We start from the raw sequence: 20,254 nt of genomic DNA, 5'->3' as shown, positions 1-20,254 counted from the left end.
AGCAGCCACTCAGCTCTGTAAATCTAATTAATGAGCCAGGAAAAAAAAAGTGTCATTCGTTTGCTAACTACTTCACCCAGGGTTGCCAAATAGACAGATAAAGGATTTAGCTGGGGCCCTATTCCAGCCAAAGGAGCTGGGAACCTGGCAGGGATCGCAGAAGATTAGAGAAGGGTGAAAGGAAAAAAGAGGAGGAAAAAAAAAATCAAAATAGATTAGCACTTTCCAAATGCAAGCATGTAAATCAGCTTACGCTTTGTATAATGCCACCGTTGTGAGCGTCTGGCTGCGGGTCTGCTTACGGCACCGCGTCGCAGTGCAGAAGTCCCGGCTGAGCCGCGTTTTATTTGGGCTCAGGAATCTCACGCCACCAACTCCCTCACAAAAACAGCGGTTTTGTTTTTACCAGCTTTGTAAATTCTCACAGGAAGCCAATTAGGGGAAACCTGGGAACAGAGGAAGATTCATAATTGCAATTAAGGCTTCAAAGTGCTTATCCCAAGTGCGGCTGTTAAAATTAGAGCCAGGGAAGAAAATACCTTTGAAACCTTGAGCTTTCAAACACCCCCAGGCTGGGAGTGCTTCTCACTCCGTAACAGCCATCCTCTGGCAGGCAGGAGCTCACCCGAGATAGATGCAGGCAGGACCGGCTCCAGGCTGCACCACCCCTGCGGGCACTTTCATGCATCTGCTTCCTGCCTTTGGGATGAAAGCTCAGCCCTGTACGCATGAAACCTTTCCCCACACCACCATTGAAAGCTTTGGTGTCAAAAGAAGCCTTCGCTCCATCTCCGTGATGTTCTCAACTCTTAGGACCTCTCCTCACCATTGCAGCATGCCCAGCAAGGACAGAATAGCTTGCAGACTAAGCTGCCTGTGGGGATACCAGAGATTTGGGTTTAAATCTATCTGCTGCTATCAAAGTGACCCAATGATTGGGCAACACTTATTATTGGGTAACACCATTACCCTTCACATTGTCATAAATGAAGACATCCTCTTAGAGGGTCAGCAGTTTCAGCAGTAATCTGCACACTGAAAAGGAATGGCTAAACAATCCAAAAAAAAAAATGTATTTATTTGGACTGCTCTGCCTATTTGCAAACCAAAACCCAGGACAGCAGCTCAGCATAAACAGTGCTGTGGCTACACCAAGAGCTGGAAAACCTGGCTCTGCAGACACTCTTGCAGCAGCACTCATATGGACTTCTCTGTCACGATAGGCTGGAGGTGGCTCTGCTGGCTGTGCTTTGATTTTCAAGGACAAAAGTTCCAGTTCAAGTTCAAACATCATCAGGGAGGTGCTCCATGTGCTGGAGCTGACCCTTACCTCTCAGACAAAGCTGCAGTCAGGTCTTGGCTTGAGATTCACAACCCAACCAAGCAAGTGGTAGGAGCCGAACCATGCCTTCTCAAATTAGCAACCCTGAAAGAGGCAAAAACTGAAAGTACTCTGATTTGCCCTAATCTAACGTTCCAGCCTATAGCCTGGGCTTTACTGTTTCAGCTTGCAGCCAAGCAGACCAGCCCTATGGGTAGCTCAGTCCTCCAGCAGCAGCTGATCAAGATCAGGGCTTTTTGTGTGTTGGATGGTGTCGATGATACCAGCAGGACTGGCCAGACACTTCTAACTGAGATTACAAACTTATATCCAGTGTATGTGTATATACATGGTCCATAATCTTATATCTAGTCCAGTCCTTCTCTTACAGAGAAGCTCGAGTAGGGAAAGCACAAGTTACGGGAATAACACATCCACACTAGGACAACCTGCAGCCTGGCACTGTCAGCAGTACGTTGTCCCCCTTCACCTCCCTCAGCAGAAATGGTGGTGTCAGACCATGACATGGCCCTGAACATTCAGACTTGCTGGTCCAGCATGCTCTTGGTAAGAAAAAGGGTAGAGAAGAGCTGAGAGAAGAAAAAGTGACTCACCCAAGGTGTTAGGGCAGGCCCCTGGTAGACCTGGAATAGACCACCAAGGTCCTGTACCAGCCGTGGTGCTGGACTCACAGCCAGTCCCTCTGCCTGCCCTCGCTGCCAGCAGGCACAGACACATGCCTAGTGATGGCACCTGATCTACAGACAGCACTCCCAGTGCACAGCTTTCCTTCCAGCCCCTCCTAACGCCAAATAGCCCAAGAACATCATAATGCTCCAGTAGCATGTCTGGGGTAAAGGACGCAAAGCCCACTCTCTCCTCAGCACGGACACATGCTCTTCCTCCACCCAGCCCCACAAAGCCCCTGGTGCTTCCATGGTGGTGACACTCATGCCTGGCGTGGAGGAGGACAGGTCCTCTGTGGCTGTACATGGACCAGGAACCCACAGCAGCGCAGTGACTTACCCTCAGTCATCTTCAGCCATAGCATGCCCCTAAACACGTCTGCTTTCCCCCATGTGTTCACACCAACTTTCTCCCGATGGCCTCACACATCCCACCAGCTGCCTTATGCCATGGCTGAGTCATTCTCAAGGATTTTGTGGATGATGCTCAGGTTCTACTGCAGGATCTGTCCTGTGGCCTTGGGAAGTCATTTGTGTATCTGGAAATGCATTGGCTTTATGTATTTTTTGCATAAGCTACTTTCCCTGTGGTGTTTTCTCTCTACCACTGAGCACGTAGGACCTGGTAATCAAATGAGGTCAAAGAAAATTCCAACCAAAACCCCAGTAGCCTCAGTCCTTCCCCAGCAGCAGCCACCGGCATCCGAATGAGCATAGTCCGGGTGCGGATGTTCCCTGTCCCTCCTCCAGCAGCACAGGCAGCAGGAGTAACCCCATGGGACCAAGTGACGGGCCAAAAGCAGTGCTGACATCTAAGCAAGCCCAGCACAAGCAAGGACATGGACTTCCAGTCCCCAAGGGCAGAAGAACTGCCGAGAGCAGCTCTCCAGAGCAAAGGTTGTTGTGGCTGCAGCCCACCCGGCCCCCACCTCTCATTACACACCGAGCAGACTTCCCGTCTGAAGAGGAAGCCGCAAGGCGTGCGGCTGAACCCCTCAGCACAAAAACATTCCCCTCCCCGCCGGCTGAAGCTCGGGGCTCACCCATCGAGATGGTTTCCAAGAGCAACCCACACTTCTGCATTTTCTACGGAGATCTTCTTACTTCACCTTCCTGCGCGCGCTGGTGCCAAAAGGAGAAGTACCCTGGCGCCGGGGGAAGTTGTGCCACCATTTCCTACCCTGGACGATGATTTCACTCTCCTGCCACATCCGAGAGCCACACGTGGCACCCGCCATGCAGCGCCAGTGAGCTGCGCGGCTGTTAACATGCAAAGACCTCTGGTTTGGGCCTGGCAGTTCCAGGAAGCCGAACAGTGGCTTTTAACAAAATATGAAAACAAAGACCACAGGCAAATGACCCAGCCAGAAGTAACTGCGCTGCCCCTTGGCACTTGCTAGGCCGGGGGACACCAAGGCAGGTGCGCGGCTGGGCAGTGGACAGGCTGGGCCTGGAACCACACAGGAAGGCCGCAGCCCAGGTCTGTGCACTGACACTCAAAGAGTGTCCAAAACTGCAAAACTCCCCCAAAACTGCAGCACGCACAGCTTGGTTGGGCTCACACAATCCCCAGGAAAGAGACAAACCAACCGCCACTGACAGACACCTGAAGGCAAGACTCTTGCCTCCGCTTATCTCCAGGGTTTCCACCCACTTGCTCAGCGTAGATGCCAAGGCCAGGATACACGCACACCTCCCACAAAGCTTAGGTCTTTCCTTTAATCTGGTCAGCAGATCCAAGGATCACTCCAACAGTTATATGGAGAAGACTCATTACTGTCATAAGAATTCGGGCGTCTGCTGACAACAACAGAATCATCATCTTTAGAGGACAAAATCTCCGGTCTCCCTTCTCTGAAGGAGTTTGCTAAGCCCCAGCATCAGAAGCTTCCTACAGCACAGAAAGAGAAGGCTTAACATATTCCCTGCTTCAAACTTACTGCTGTAACCTTATCACCAGAGAGGCACCTTTAGATATTTTTAGAGGTAATATCTGCTGGCACAGAAATTACAGTGCATTAATTAGCAGAGAGGCACATACTGACAGTCACAAGGTCACAAAGCAACATCCATAATTTACACTTCCTTGGGTGTTACTGAGAAAACAGGACATACGAGAGCCATCACAAGATCTCACATCTTGAAGAGTTCCGAGCATAGAGGTTCACATTTCCCCAAAACAAACATTAGCAAATTTAATTTCTCAGATGGCCCAAATCCTCAAGGACTGCAAAACTCAATGGGGTTCCTTGGCCGTGTTGAGTCAGTACCTAGAAAGAAATTCATGGGATTACAAGACCGTAATGCAGCAGTCTGATGGCTCAGGGAAAAAAGAAAAATAATGGGTGATCAACATTCGCTCTCCTCAGGATAAACCACTATGGAAACACGCCTATGTTTTAGTACCAGTGGCCAACTCATACTGCCCAACAGACATACACACCTTCAGCTTTTTGGATGCCTGGGGTACCTTAAATCTGAGAGCTGGAGCCATCGCCTTCATGGCTAGTTAGGACTAGAGAAAGTTTTACATTGATCAGTAATACAGATGGGCAGATTCACTTTCCTCAGCTATTTTGACTGTTCCTCAAGAAGTTCATAGCCTGACTTCACCCTCCTCACCCTCTCTTCTTCCCAAGCTTCCTCCACCAGGTAAAAGTTACTGGCAAGGAAGCATTAGAGTAACTCAGGCTGTGACAGGACCTCCTGCGCTTCCCTGCTGCCTGCACTGAGACCATCAGCTGTGATAACCAGCTGCAACCTCAGAGCATTGGACCAAGAAAAGGTACCACACAGGCTTCACCACCACTGGGCAGGACAACCCTGCTAGAAGAGTGGATTGAGTAGGATAGCTTGGTTCCCCTCCAAAAAATCCCCATAGCACAGCTGCTACAACAGACAGAGAACTGCTGTGGGATGCAAGACTGACCGAGTCAATACTCACCACCATCAAAACAAACAACTGTGCTATTACTTGCTCATAAAATGCTTGACCGTGACACGGATTCAGATGAAATTAAGTCATCCAGAGCTGGCTGATGGCTAGGTCAGGTCCAGAAGTGGTTTATTCCTATGCACAGCTGCTCAGTTAGACTCCCTTTCTGCCAGAACGGTATCCACCTTCTCCTCTGAACACCAGCAGCCCTGCTGGCAGCCCCATAAAGGCTCTTACCAACACACTGAAGCACACAGTGAACAAAGAAAGCCATGAATAATAACTTTTTGAACCTGCTGCACACCCAGTATATCAAGGCAAGGAAGACCAGCAAAAATTCTCGGTGTCTTGTTTCTTCCATCAAGGCATTTAAGGCTGATGACTTCAGGATTACCATCCAGTCAAAAAACAATGGAATCAAACGCATTAAGCAAGACAACTGAGGAAAAAAAGAAAGAAGATCATCTGGTGACTTTGGAGAATCCACATCTACTATCTGCTCTATTATAAAGCTCTGAAGTGATACTGGGTCCACCCCAGGGGTAGGATTCACCTCCTTCAACTTCACCTATACAAAAATAAGGTGAATTTCTAAGCAGACCAACATCTACAGACAGCGAGAGCACCTGATGTAGACGTCAGCTCATCCCAGCCAGCTTGAACCCCTCTACGGGCAGCCAGCAGACTAAGCTACATCAGAAGCCCACATTTTTAGGCAGGCATCCTTATGCAAGACGACTCCCATCCTCGTTCCCCAAAGCTGTTTCCCACATGCAAAGCAGGAATAACCACACTTCCTTCCTCACCCAGCAGTTGCATGACCAAATGTTTCAGAGCCTGTAACAACCTCAGACAACGCAATAATGGGAACATGGAAATTGCAGTAGAGTCACTCAGTTTAGCTTTCACTTCTTTCACCCCCAAACTTGATTCATAACAAATAAAAGCAGAAGCCAATGCTTCTGCAAGTGACTTTGTCCACTCGAGACCTCCAGGCCTCCTCACCAGACTTCCACCGCTGGGCAGCCAGGTGTAAGCTCTGAGGAAGAGTGCCAGAGGCTAGACGGAGTAGCTCTCAATGAATTACTGACCCAAGAAAACTTTACAAGCATTACTTTCTGTCCACTTAATTTTCTGTTTTTACAGCAGAGACTTTTATTTCCACCTTGAAAGACAGACCTTGTGCTTTAAAGCTGCTTGCAGTCCATTTAATGGAGCCAGCTCACCGATGAATGGCATTAGAACACTGATCATCCAGAAAACACAGACAAATAAGAACAAATAAATGCGTAATTATTTGGAGCACATGAAGGCTAGCAACAGATAGTCACAGACACCAAGAGGCTGCATGTGTGGTTCAAGGCAGCAAAGGTGTGGTTTCCACCCAAGGATGCGTTAGCTTTCAGACAGAGCCACGAGACGCTACTGAAGTCAGTAGCAAAAGGTCCATCAGCTGTGTCAGGGCCAGTCGGGGCCCTCCCTGGGGCTATTTAAGAGATCTGAACTGTGCTGCAGCCAAGCCCCCGTTCACCTCTCCTAGAGCAGTGGACGCAGTCTGTCCCCCGACCTCCCAGGCTGACTGACACAAGCAGGGTCTGAACCCACTGCAAAGGAGCGAGGCAGGCTCCAGCACCCAGCCACCACAGGGGGCTCGCTGGGGAGCACTGCCCTGCGGAGCTGTCACAGCACAAGGCTCACTCCTCTTCTCAAGAGAACAGTTCAGTCATTTTTTGAGTTTAAAAAAAAATAAATTGGTGGGCCTACCCTGTAAGTGTACAAAATGGAACCACAGCAAAATTTCAGTGATTTCAGAGTGAAACCACCACGTCTCCTGGTGATGAGCTTCCCATCACAGTGTAACTGACTAGACTCCAGATCCAGAGAGCTGCACCAAGACTTTATTTCCGCTTCATGGAGCAGAAAAAGCCGTCTCCTCCTAAGCCTTACCAGAGATACCAAGGTATAGCATACTGCAGAACATGGTGCAAGAGCTGGATGTGGGCTGAGTTCGCAGGCAGGCTCAGCTAGCTGCCACACCAGGACACACCCAGAGGAACACGCTGGTAGTGAGAAAGTCACAGCAGACACCCAAAACCTGAACGTAGACTAGCGGCCACAGAGGTGGCAGGGCTGAAGGCATTGCCAGCAGCTTCTGGGCAATTCTCAGCTGGTTAGGAGAAGTAAGATGATCACAGAAGCAAGTACAAGCTGGTTTCACAGCATCACTACCACCTTCCCCATCAGCAGTGCTGGCAGCAAGCGAAGACATGGGGTGGAAGGAGAGCCCTTTTCCATGGAGACATGGAGTGCCTCAGGCCCTGACTCCGGAAGTAATGCTGACGGGAAACTGAAACCACAAAAGCGAGACAGTGTCCAGTGCAGAATTGTCTACAGATCTCCCTACCAACTATTCTGCAAACTGAGACTTCCTCTTGGCATATTTTTAAAATGTTCTTTTTTGCAATTACCACTTTCCAAGACAGGATCTCATGCATTCTTGACAAACAGATAACAGGGGAATTCCACTTGCTGCCCCTTTGAAGACATGATGTATTTTGATGCCGAAAAATAAGAATCTCTAAATTAGTCCCACCAAGCCGTCACCGAGAAGAACAGTTGTGATGGTGCCTTCCCCCTTTCTCCTAAAAGACATTTCCCTTTATGCAGCCTCAGTGACTCACCGCAGGTCCTTTCAATCAGAGATGTTCTTACCACTGGCAAGACGCTGCCTTCACCTCCAGCTCAAACCATGGGCTGCACTCCATCTCCATACACCATTATTTTCAGCTCCTGTAAGAGTGCTCGTGAACTGCTTGAGTCTCCAGCTTTTGGGAAGTGAGAGGCATGGGGAGCAACATGTCTCCCCGCTGTTCTTTGAATTAGGTCAATTACTTCTGGCAGTGATTTCTGAAGGAAACTGCAGAAGTCCCACTCCTGGAGATGCTGAAAGACAAGCTTCAAATTGCAGGACAGGGAGAAAACACGCCCTGCTGGGAGCGGAAAATGGGATAAATGCAATCACAAAAAAGGCTGCTGTAAAGGGGAAGAGAATTATCTGTGCCCATGCCCTCGAGGGCAGAAAAAGCAGCAACAGACTTGAATCAAGTGACATGAGCAGAGTGGCCCCAGACCAAGGCCAGGGAGAGACCCCCAGTGGCCCTGCCAGTCCTGCAGCCTTCCATCCCCATCGCCTTTTCAATCCTCCTGCCTCTAGGCAGGTGAGGACCCAGAAGTCTGTGGAATTTCTTGGATTTCACCATTGTAAAGTACATCTCGACACCAAAAAGTAACTTCCTAAAAAATAATAAAAAAAAAAATCCAGCCTTACCCTATGCTTCCTTTTATCTCTTCTGTCAACGCTTTCCTCACCTTCCAAAACACCAGACCAAGGCCAGCGGGTGTCAGCACCTCGAGCTTCTCTCTCAGAGGCCAAGCTGACCTCTCCTCTCCCACATGCTGGCAATAGCAACTCTGCCACCCGCGGCGCCTGCACCTCCCTGGCACCCGAACGCTGCTCTCGGCCAGCCTCTGCCGGGCACAGACGGCTGGCCCAGGGCATCAGCAACCCCCGCCCCATCCACGACCACTCAAAGGACTGCATGGGCTTGGCAAAATGCAGCAGGGGTAAGAGAAGCCTCTTCTTCTCATTAAAAATCAGCAGAAATGACACACATCTGATCTGAGTAAGAAAAGGCCAGTTAGACATACTCACTCCTCAGAGAGGAAACGTGCTTGTTCCTGGCATCGATTATGAAAACCCCTCACCACATGATGCAAGAGTTAATTTTAGTTCCTATCACCCCTTATCCCGAGAGCGAAGGCTGAAGTTTCACCCAACACCGCAGCCGATTACAAGCTCGGTGACAAGCGAAGCCCCAGGAAGATTTAGGTTGGAGACAGAGATGGTCTTTGGCACAGCCCGGCCGGGCACTGAGCGCCAGCAGCATGCGCTTCGGGAGTGCCGAGGCTGCTCTGTGGGGACGTGGAAGGTGGGAGAGCCATGTCTGTGTGTCACAGGAAACAACTGAGGGAGGGAAAAATTCAGCAAACACAGAATTTAGAGGAAAAAGGTGCTTCCCACAGAAAAAAAAAAAAAAAAAGGTGGTGGCCCAAGCTGCCCCTGCCAAGAAGGAAGGGAAGGACACCACTGAGAGCATCAAGTGGTTCTGTTCCTCCCGATGCTCACTGGTGTGGCTGCAAGCCAGTGGGACAACACAACAGGTCCCTTTGGGAGGGTTCTGGTGGCCACTCACATGGGGCAGAGGGGACAAGACTCCAGGTGCTCCCATGCCTAACAAAGAGACCTTCCCAAAACCATGCAACCACGTCTCCAGCCTGGGAGGGAGCCTGGTGCCGGCTACCTCTGGGCATGAGTCTCAACCCCAGGTGTCCCACGTGCTGCCTTGGGCCGTCGCTGGGCACGTGGGGCTTCTTCAGGCATGACCCTTGGGGAAAACAAACACTTTTACTGTGGAAGGTTACATGTGGGTGCACTATCGCATTTAGAATAGCATCAAACAAGTGGAAACAGTGATACCGCCTTATCACAAAAAATCACCATCAGCTATTCATTGTTCCACTGACTTGGCACTTTCTTCTGCCTCTCCAAACTCTTCCTAAGACTTCTTGTCCACCCCCAAAAAACCACGACATTACTCTGCTATGCTGGCTCAGTATTTCTTGGGGTTTCCTTTTGCATACTTTTTAACATTCCAAAAGCATTTTTATCCCCAGTCGGGTCCAGGACCGTCCCCATCCCCCAGCTGAGCAAGGCAGCACAGAGCCCACACAACCAGGAGTCCCCCACGGTGGAGACCCCAACCTCTGCCCCACACTGCCTTCCCCCTGGTGCCACAGGGAGAGCCGATGCTAATTTCTTCAGCCTATTTGGAAAAACAAGTTTACATGTGAGATTTCAATTGGCTCTGTCTCTGCTTAACTACTCCAGCTGTGAAACAAAGCAAGTGAGAGACAAAGCACTACACACAAGCAGCGTGACCATTTCAGAGGGCTTTTTGTGAGCTTTAATGCCAAGCCCACTAAATAGATTAACTTACAGCATAAACAAGCAAGTAAATCTTTCCCCCAAGGCCCTGTGTATCCAAAGGAAGCTTTAGAAGTTACTTCCTGCCATTGTGGAGGCCCTGCTGGGAACCCAGGAGCCTTTTCAGTCCCTGGCTTGGTTGCCCAAAAACTTCAGATTCGCTTCCAGCACCGCTGGCTGCAGCTCCACAAAAGACAGATGATGGTGAGGACGGCTTTGGCCGTTCCCCATCACCCTGGGGCAGTGAGGCAGTGACTGACACCTGCTTCCATAGCTCACGGAGAGGTCTGAGCCCCACTTTGACCAGAGGAACCACCGGTACCACTGCAGCACCATCACAGTCACGAGAAGAAAGGGAAGCTCCAGGTGAGGAGACAGACCATGGAGGGCTGGGTGTCCAGCCGGCAGCAGGATGCCAGCCCCACCATGTTGTTCAGCCCTGAGCAGCTTCAAGCTCCTCAAAGCACTGAAGTACCACATCAGCTTGTGCATTTGCCATTGTAGAGGGAAGCAACGAGCCCGTGGCACAAAGCCTTTTCAAGCCTTGTGTTCACCTCTGGGAAGAAGCAGGCCCAAGCTGTGCTGGAAGGCACCACAGCACCCCAGATGTACCAAACCCTGAAGGTCTGGAGAAGGAAGGGCTGCACAAAGGGAAGGAGATGGGACCGGAGCGCTTGGGGCAGCCCTGTAGCGGTGGGTGAGGTCCAAGCCCCTGAGCTCTCCCTCACTGAGGGCAGGACCCCAAGCTGGACCATCCTTTGGTCTGGCCTAGTATGGCCACCAGAACAACGTCTTCACCAGCCCAAAAAGCCATGGAGAAGACAAGCCAAGAGGCATCCTCTTCTCCACATGAAGGCCCTATCCACCACTCTGTATCCCTTCTCCCTGGCTCACTGACTATATTTGAAGGTGACATGCCACCATAAGGGGCACTGAGCACCCCATCCATCCCCAAATCGCCTCCAGCCAGGTAGGCACAGCCCTGACCAGCTCCCACGTGCAGGACAAGTCACCAGATCTTCCCAGTGACATGCCACAGGAGCAAAGGGTGCACAAACTCATGCGGCACATGCATCCTGAATGCCTTCCAGCCCTTGGTTCCTTCCAGGATGGGTGGTGGCATCACAGGGCCCTCATGCTGGCTCTTCACAAGGAGCCGAGTTCCTGGGAAGTGGCCTGATGGAGACTCTTAAACACAGTTTCCACAGAGCCAAAGGCTTCCCCCTTCACCCTACAGCATCGTTCTACAGCTGCTGGTAGTGTCCTGGTTGGAGACCCCCGGTGGGAGGCTGTCGAACACCCGCCAGTGCCCAGTGCTGTGAGCCAACAGCTCAGGGGCCACCACGAGCAAGGTCCCCAGGCTCCGGGCATGCTGAGTGCCCAGCAAACATGGACTTAGACCCACACAGACACTTCTTGACTCTGCCCAAGTTCCCTAAAGGATCAAACACCCCCCAGCGTTCAGACCAGATCAACCTGAGAGTAATTTGCATCTAAAGAGCAGTCCTTTGGGGACTTCAGGCTTGGTGGGATGGATTGCAATCCCGCTAATTGATCCAGGGAGACAAACCTCAAACAGAAGCCCTCTGAGATGAGCAGGACTCACAGCCATGGCCAAGGAGCAACAGCGAGGTCACCCAGGGCTGGGTCTGCAGGGCTGGAGACCGCTCGGTCACACACCAAGCACCCGCACCCGAGCGCCACCGTAACCGGTGCATACACACAGCCACGTGCATGCACCGATTTGCAAGGTTTATCAACACAAAGACACCAAGAATGAAGAAACATTTGTGAAGTTTCACATGTACAGATTGCCAGAAACAATGAGAAAAGGGAAATGCCACCTGAAAGGACAAGAGCTTGTTTGCAGAGAAGCCTCTGAGCCGAGGGTTTAAATAGACACAGCGTTGGGGGAAGCAGCTGAAAGGGGAAGCGTTTCATCCTAATTTGAGACAAAAAAAGAAAAGAATAGGGCTTTGTGGAAGAGATGAAAAACACTTTTGCAAGTTCAAGACAACACTGTCCTTCCTAAGCGTGCACACACCAGACGTACACCCATGTGCTGCGTTTGAACATTAACACAGCTTTAGGATGAATATTTTAAATGCCTTCATGTTACAGCTCAAAACCCTCTGACACAAGATAAAAAGGGAGACAGAATCCCTATCGCAGCACTGCTAAGGACAGTCACAAGATCAGGCTCAAAGCTGACATCATGACCGCGGGGGGACAATGCTCCAGCACGCCCTGCATTCCCAGGCGCCCTCGTCACATGAGCTGCTCACTTCTGCTTACCGCCACACGAAATGAGGACCAGCAGCATTTCAGGAGCTGCTCTCACCCCCAGCACTACGGGAATTTTAGGCAAAGAAACAAAGCATTTGAGGGAAAACCAAGCCCCATTCCCATCAAGCAGGGGATGGTTCCCAGCAGCATGGAGTCATTAAGAATTGTCACAGCCCCACGGGACAGTGTCACCCAGCCAGGTAGCATTTTCTGATTCCGCTTTTAACTCGGCAGTGGGGTTGTGTTCACATCTGTTGGCCAAAACCATCTGCAGCACTTTTCACTGCCCGGCACAGCTGGGAGGCAGCGCTGGAGCCTGCTCCAGCACTCGGGGACTCGCCCAGCCCCGTTACGGGAAGGGCACAGCGCAGGTGGGGGCGCTGAACCACGCAGCTGTCCCGGGCAGGACCCGGCCGCTGGGCTCTTTCTTACCAGCAGGAGACTGGAACCTGGGTGAACTCTCAGATGGGGCAGGTTAAATACAGCAATCACACTTGAGAGGGGAGCACATCTGAGCCGAAAACAGGCAAGCCTCGGACACGAAACCCCGCCAAACACCCGCAGCGTCGCACTGCCTTCATGCCCCTCGGAGCCAGCTCTCCTCCTGCTGCCTTCTGCAAAGGCGGCTGAGCATCTTTGCCTCCTGCAGCACGGCCGGGCTGCAGCGAGGGAGCAGATCGCCCAACCGCAAGCCGAGGTGGCCTTTTTTTTTCCCTTTTCCTTCAATGCCAGGGCTTGAAATCAGAGATGAACGAGTCTGAAGGAGCTCACGCCTGTCCACTCATGTATTCCAGATGCACACGCTATAATCATGGCTTGCCAAACAGGATACGAGCCGTAAGAAAATAAAGCATTTTATCTACAAGCTTTTCCAAGAGGGTATTAGAAACAATGGGGAGGAAATACAAAATTAACACTAGAGAAGAGCAATTGGCAGTACCCCTCGTGAGCCTGTTCTTCATTACAAGGCTGCCTATTCAGTAGCTTTCATTAGGAAAATCGCATCTCAGAGCCATTCCTGACAGTGTCCCTATTTCCTAATTAAGCCTCGCCAAAGAGCCGCGTCTTTTCGTTGCCGCACGGCACACAATCACAACAATTACCATTTCATCGCGCTCCGGCTGCTGAAAACCCTGCAATTAACGCATCCGAGGAGTCATACAGACGTGTCACTGGGGAGACAAGTTCTCACGTTGTGTTAATTGGCGGCCAAAGACGAGATCATAAGGAAGTGAACACTGGTTTTTGGGGGGTTTCAGTCCCCGTGCTGAGAAAGGCGCTGAGCTTCTCCCCAGGCTCCCACCCAGGCGGATGGAGAGGGCTCGGTGCCAGCGTGGGTGCTGGTGGAGGGTCCTGCCCGTGCCCTCGTGTGCATCGTGCCCGTGGCACGTTGGCTCCATGACTGGCTGTGCCTTCAGGAGAGCAAACAGCCCCACTTGGATGCACACAACATGGGATGGACACAGTCCTGGGTGGTTTGTGGAGACCTCCAGAGATGGCTTTGGGTGGGTGGGCACCTTGCAATGAAAGGGTTGGCAATGGAGAGGGGTCAAAGGTGACCCCCACGCCACCTCCAGCCATGCCAGGAGTCCCACAATACTGAGCCTCTTAGGGAAGCAGAAGAGGAGAGAAAGAGCATGAGTGGCAGAACCTGGGTCGCATTCACAGGTCACATCTTCCTCCTCTGCAGTCAGGAGTGCCGTTTCCAGCCCCAAACACCTCCCTGTCAGGTGAGCATGGCTGCAAAGCTGCAGCGAGGGAAGAAGTGTTGGGCTGTGATGCAATGCCTATGGGGGACACAGTTTCCATAGGGAACTTGCCCTTACTTACCGCCCATTACAAGTTCAAAGCAGAGACAAGAGAAGCGTTTAGAGGCAGCAGGAGACTGTCCTCACTCAAAAACATCCTTGGGGCACTCGCCTGAGCAGCTCTCCCCCAGCAAATTCATGCACATTTTCCACTTGCAAAATAATAATGCAAAAACAGGCAGCCCTGAACCAGGAACAGCTCAGTGGTCACCCAAAAAGAGAAGTTGAAACTGCCCCAGGTGAGCTACGGCATGGCAAGCCTGCAGCAGTCCCTGCATCATTACACAGGTGTCACAGCCCCATCCCCATCATGGCTGGAGCATCGTGCTGATGGCAAAGCCACCGCCGCATCCCTCAGCCCCAAGGGCCAATGCGGCGCAGGCAGCACGCTCTGCCGGGGCAGTGCACAGAACTTCTCTCTGATGCTTTTATCTGGATTCAGTTCTTCTTTCTCGGTACAAAACTCACATCTTGATTTTCACATTCAGCAAAAGGCACAAGGTGACAGTTTTGGTTTGCTTTTCCCCAAATTGGGGTGCCCTGATCTGCGGGAGGGGGTGAAGGGTCTGGCCACCTGCACCATCCTACAGCAGCAGAACCTGCAGCACTGGTGAAGAGCCCCTACCCCAAATCCATCCACCGTGCCACGACAGCTTCTCCCTCTGCAAATCACCTCCAGCACTTCAGCAGTCCCTTTTCCTCCTGCCCAGACTGGGCTGTGGAGCTGCAGGAGAGCGCTGGCAGTGCGGCATGGAGCAGTGAGCATCCCTGTTGCCTGTCGGCAGGACCACAGCACGAGGCTAAGCCGGCCCTGGACCACGTAGGCCTCCAGCTCACAGTGCTGCAAACTGTGCTCTGCACTGCCCGGATACCTGCAGGGCATCCTCCAGCACAGCTCCAGAGGATGCACCCCGGCCATCGCCCTCCAACCTCCTGCAGTCGCTGTAACTGAGGGATGCAACAGCTGCAACCACTGCCGCTAGGCTCTTGCCCTTTATCATCTCATCTTTCTAGGTTTAAGCTCTAATCTGAGCAACACCCGCAGTTCCAAAACACTTTGTGATTGTGTTGTGGAAACAATTTGCAACTCCATCCAATTTTTTTGCTATGAGCATGCAACAGCCAAACACAGACCCATCCCCAGCACACACACACACAAAAACCAAAGCACTGACATCCTGCACATTACCTGAGTCTGATGCAGTACCTCTGCATCTAACCAAGATTTAGAAAATTACTACACATCGAAAACCTAAATAAATTGCAGCTGCTTAGCCTCAGCCCCTTCAACAACAGGATAAGCAGCACCAGCCTGCAGCTGCCTGAGCATGTTTTTGCTGCATTCAGAGTAGCAACATCAGCACCGAAAACAAGCTACTAGCAAAGCTAACGGGTGCTGGGGTAACAGTGAGATTTTAATAAACATGAAAACAAAGGTCTGAAATCTCTTTTCTCCCGCTTTCGTTAGTGATTTGAGTCAGCCTGGCCTTTTCCTCCCCTAGGGCTTACACCATCCAAAGCAGCTAAACATCTTTTTGTGGAGATTGCTGCAGAAGTGAGCAGAGCAGGAGGCCAGACTGGATCCGTGCGCCCCCTGGTCAGTGCTAAACGGGGGCCGCTGGTGGCACCACAAGGCCCCAGAAACACCCGACCAAAATGCTCCTTCCTGTGCACGAGCATCGGCACAGGCTGGTGTGCAAAGCAGCACGAGGACATCTCAGGGCTGGCGCGTGTCCGGACACCAGTGCTGGAGGGATGACATGCCGCTGCGCTTGTCACATCCCAAACCACATCCTGTTGCCACAGCAAAGCCCTGCCAGGGTCACATCTCTGCCCTGCTGGGCTGTGGGGACGCTGGGGTCCCGAGGGTGAGAGGAGCAGCAAGTGACCCGAGGGGCCCTGGGTCCCTCCAGCCTGGCGTGGGGAGCTCCCGGTGACACCAGGTGACTCACTGCCACCCCCGCCAGAGACTCTGCCAAAACTCCAGCCGGGTGCCGGAGAGCCCCCGGGATTTCCCGGGGACCCATGCGCTGTGGGGTGGTCCCTGGGGGCCGAGCTCCACACCTGGGCCCCAGGCAGCAGCTCTGTGGGGCAGCAGGAGAAAAACAAGAGCACGCAGTCCAGAAATGAGTCACGGCAGTGGGGCCCCGTCCCCACCAGCGGGCACAACAAGCTGCTCCTGGCCTCGGATCCCCCCAGGCTGCCAAGGGAGCCAGATGGAGACGGGGTGCGGAGTGCACCCTTCCCAGGCTGCAAGGGGACCCCCCACCCTGGGGCCATAGGGTGACCCCCACCAACGGGTGCAGGGTCCTCCCTGGTGTTGCAGGGACCCCAGGGAACCCCCCTGCAGGGTCAGCCACAGGGGCTCTCCCAGGGCATGCACACCCCTCCCAGCTGAAGGGAGTTCTCCAGTTCCATGGAGGATCATTGCCCCCACGCAGTTATTTGGGCACCCCACTTAGCAGCCCCCCAGCCCCCGATATCACACACCTCCCCCCCCCGCAGCACCCACCGGCCCCTCGGTTACACGGACACCCCCGTTCCAGGCACACCCCCTGGAGCCACCAGACGGACAGAGCCGCCCGGTTACAACCTGCTCCCGGTCACACGCGGGGGGCACGGCCCCCCCGGTTACACCGACACCCCCCCGCCCCCGGGGGGCTGCAGCACCCCCGCTCCCGGCCCCGGGGGTCCCCACCTGGAGGGCGGCTGCCGCCGGCGCTCCCTGCCCATCCTCGGCGCGCCCCGCCGGGCTCCCCGCCGGGCTCCGCTGCGCTGCGCTCCCCGCGGACGGCACCGGCGGCACCGGGCGGGCGGGCGGGAGGGGCCGGCGGCGGGACCCGCCCCGCACGTGTGGCCCGGCCGGCCCCGGCCCCGCCCGCACCTCCGCCCGCCCGGCAGCCGCTTCCTCCACTCGCCCACCGCCCCCTCCATCCAACTACCCAACCTCTCAGCCGCCCACCCCTCCATCCACTCCTCCACCCATACATCCGTCCCTCCACCCACCCACCCACCCCTCCATCCATCCACCCCTCCATCCGTCCATCCATCCATCCCTCCATCCATCCATTCCTCTATCCATCCCTCCATCCATCCTTCCATCCATTCCTCCATCCATCCATCTATCCACACATCCATCCATCCATCCATCCATCCATCCCTTCATCCACCCATCCATCCATCCACACATCCATCCATCCATCCATCCATCCATCCATCCATCCATCCCTTCATCCACCCATCCATCCACCCATCCACACATCCATCCATCCATCCATCCATCCATCCATCCATCCCTTCATCCACCCATCCATCCACCCATCCACACATCCATCCATCCATCCATCCATCCATCCTTTCACCCACTTCTCCATCTCTCCGTCCGTCCCTCCCTTCACCCACCCACCCACTCCTCCCTCCCTCCGTCCCCCCACCACTTCCTCTTCCATTTCTCTGTTCTTCTATTCATCTACCCCTCCCTTCATAACCTTCTTCCTTTCACCCATCTATCCATCCCTTCATCCATCTGCCATTCTGACACCTCATTCTTCCATCCATCCACCCACCAAACCATCCAGCCATTCATCCATCTCCCCTTGCCTCCATCAGTCCCTTTCTCTCCCTCCAGCTATCCACTTCTCCATCCCTCTCTATCCATCCTTCCATCCCTCCCTCCCTCCCTCCATCTCTCCATCCTTCCCTCCAACCCTCCCTCCCAACTTCCCTACAGCCATCCCTCCATCCACCTCTTTGCTGCCCCATCCCTCCCCCCCTCCACTCCTCCACCCTATGTGACCCTGTTCTCCCTCCCTCCCTGCTCATCCCTATTTCCCTGCTGGAGAAGCCCTTGGCACCTCCCCAGCACTATGAAGCCACCCATGGCCGGGCTGGGTGACAGCAGGCTGGGGACACACTGCTGCTTTCTGTTCTGGTGGCACCTGGAAACGGCCTTTCCTTGGTGCCTTCGAGGGAGCTCCTAAGAAAGGGCCCGTGCCAGCATCGATCACGGGCAATGCTCTCCCCCAGCGTCTTTGCAACAGTACGTCTGCTGCAGGGGGCCAGATCCAGCCCAGCTGATATTGCGGGCAGCGGCAAGGATCCAGCTCTGGGTTTCTTTGAGGGTTTTCGTTTTTCAGAAGAGAGTGACCGCTGCTATGGATGCTCTGAGACTCGAAAACCGCTCGGGCACTGAAATAGATGTGGGTTTCACAGTGAGATTCCAGTGAATTTTAAAAAAAGCAACCAGAGTCAGAGCCAAAATCCCCCATAAGTGCTGATCCCCGGTACAACTGCCCACAGCACGCATTGCGTGGGACGCTGCGCTCTGAGCCCCCGATGCCACCCGCGCCCTGCAGCACCCTGGGGCTCGCACCGGGTGAAACCCTGCGGTGAGGGGACGGAGCTCGGCCTTCGCCAGCTGAGCCGCCCCGGCGATTCGGAAGAAATTCAGCAAAAATAATAGAGAGGGGAAAGTCTGGTGCCTGTCACGGTGCCACCTGCCTCGCACAGCACAGCACCCAGGTGGAGCAGGCGGAGGTGGGAGCGGCACAGCGCCCTGCACTGCTGCCTCTGCAAGGCCAGGGCTGGGAAGGGCGGCAGTGGGTTGGGGAAAGGCTGCTGGGCACCAGCCCGGTGTCAGTTTTGGGGATGCCAATCTGACCTCTGGCACTCCTTCTGCTCCAATCCCATCTCCACATTTCTTCCCCAGCCCTTCATGCTTATCCCCAAGCCGGAGGAATCGGGATGTCAGAAGGCCAGACCAGCAGAGGCCACACAGCTCAGGCTGTTAGAGCTGCCACGCGTCCCCCCCGTCCCTCCGGATCCCACCCCATGCGCTGTGCATGCCATCATCGGCTTGTTTTGCTCCTCGGGGCACGCGGCATGAGGAAGTTACCAAAACTGGTGACTCAGGGGGCTCGTGCCGGGCGGAAGGAAGCGGAGCAGAGCAGGGAGGTGCCGTGCCCTGCCCCTGCTGCAGTGCGCAGTGACAAGGATGACAAACAGCAGAGTGGTGGCCACCAGGCTGGAGCAGCCACCTGGGGGAAGGGACCCCAGAGTAGAGGTGCCTCCAAGGGACCTGAGCGCTGAGCTCCTCCTTATCGCTGAGTTTTTCTAATTTGAGGTCAGGAGACCCTGGGGACACCTGTGCCATGCTCCAGGGTGATCCAAGGTGGCTTTTCAGGTCCTCACAGGGAGCAGTGAGGCAGCCCCAAGCCTGCCCCGGGTGGGTCCACAGCAGGGTTGCGGTCAGGGTGGCTGCGGTCGCACTGACAGCGATGCCAAAGCTCCAGAGCACACTGGTGCCATCAGCACAGTACTGCTGAGCAGGCTGGCAGCCGGCTGCATGCATCTCAGCTGCTGTCACCCAGCCCCACAGCTCTGTCCCCTGCCCTCGAGCTGCCCACTGCTCCAGAGACCCATCTCAGGAGGAGGAGGCTGAGGCTGCACTCCAACGACACCAAGAGCTAGAGATGTGGGTTCTCGGTACCACACTGAGTTCCAGCGAAGGCGCCAGAAAAGCCCCCGCCCATGCAAATCGATTCAGGGAGCAGAGATCTGGTGTTCACACCCGTGTCTCCAGGTGGAGGTTTGCCACCATCGCGCTGCTGCCTGGGTGCCGCCTGGGGACCCAGCCACCTCTCCACTTCCAGACATCCACAGGACACTGCCTCTGTTCCAAAGGATGCTCAAGAGCAGATACAGGACTCAAAGATAAAAGTATTTGGGCTTAAACTTTCCACAAGTGACTCCAAAGCAATTCATGGAAACTCCTGGCTGGAACAAGACACTTCCTTCAGCAGAGCAATTGCCACACAAAACCCCTTTGGTGATAGAAAGTGATTTCCATAGCGAACATTTCTAAGCAAATCAGGTTTCTGACGCATGCAAAGGGACTGGGGTGTGTGAGTGGCGGCAGGCTGTAAACACTCCCCGCGAGAGTCCCCAGTCAGTCTGCTTCCATCAAATCCTTTCTCGTTTCCAGCAAAGTGAATTCACAAACCCAAATCTCCTTTTCCCAGCTTCTAGTTTCATCCCTCGTCCTCCAAACCATCCCCAAGACACCACTGCCTGCTCAAAATGGGCTCGCCCCTAGCTGGCAGGGGTGCTTGGAAATTTGGCTCACCATCCCACCCCTCTCTGCCCGACACACTTCTAGCAGGCACGTACGTGCTT

The 20,254-nt window shown here is 53.7% G+C and overlaps 1 protein-coding gene across 3 annotated transcripts in view; it reads right to left on the bottom strand.

Annotated features, from left to right (window-relative positions):
- Positions 1–16,915, bottom strand: part of PIK3R5 (phosphoinositide-3-kinase regulatory subunit 5) — a 58,270-nt gene extending 41,355 nt beyond the window's left edge. For 2 of the 3 annotated variants that reach the window (XM_080560616.1, XM_080560620.1), the window contains exon 1: positions 16,779–16,915. The gene's annotated coding sequence lies outside the window, so the exon portion shown is untranslated. Of the gene's footprint in view, positions 1–253; positions 16,498–16,778 lie in introns of those variants that run through there. The other variant, XM_080560617.1, reaches the window with a different exon arrangement.
- Between the last annotated feature and the right edge of the window lie 3,339 nt (positions 16,916–20,254).

Source organism: Anser brachyrhynchus (assembly GCF_964034855.1).
Source record: "Anser brachyrhynchus genome assembly, chromosome: 18".
NCBI classification, from domain to species: Eukaryota; Metazoa; Chordata; class Aves; order Anseriformes; family Anatidae; genus Anser; species Anser brachyrhynchus.
The sequence above is the reverse complement of the archived record's forward strand: the minus strand, read 5'-3'. Positions and strand labels throughout refer to the sequence as shown.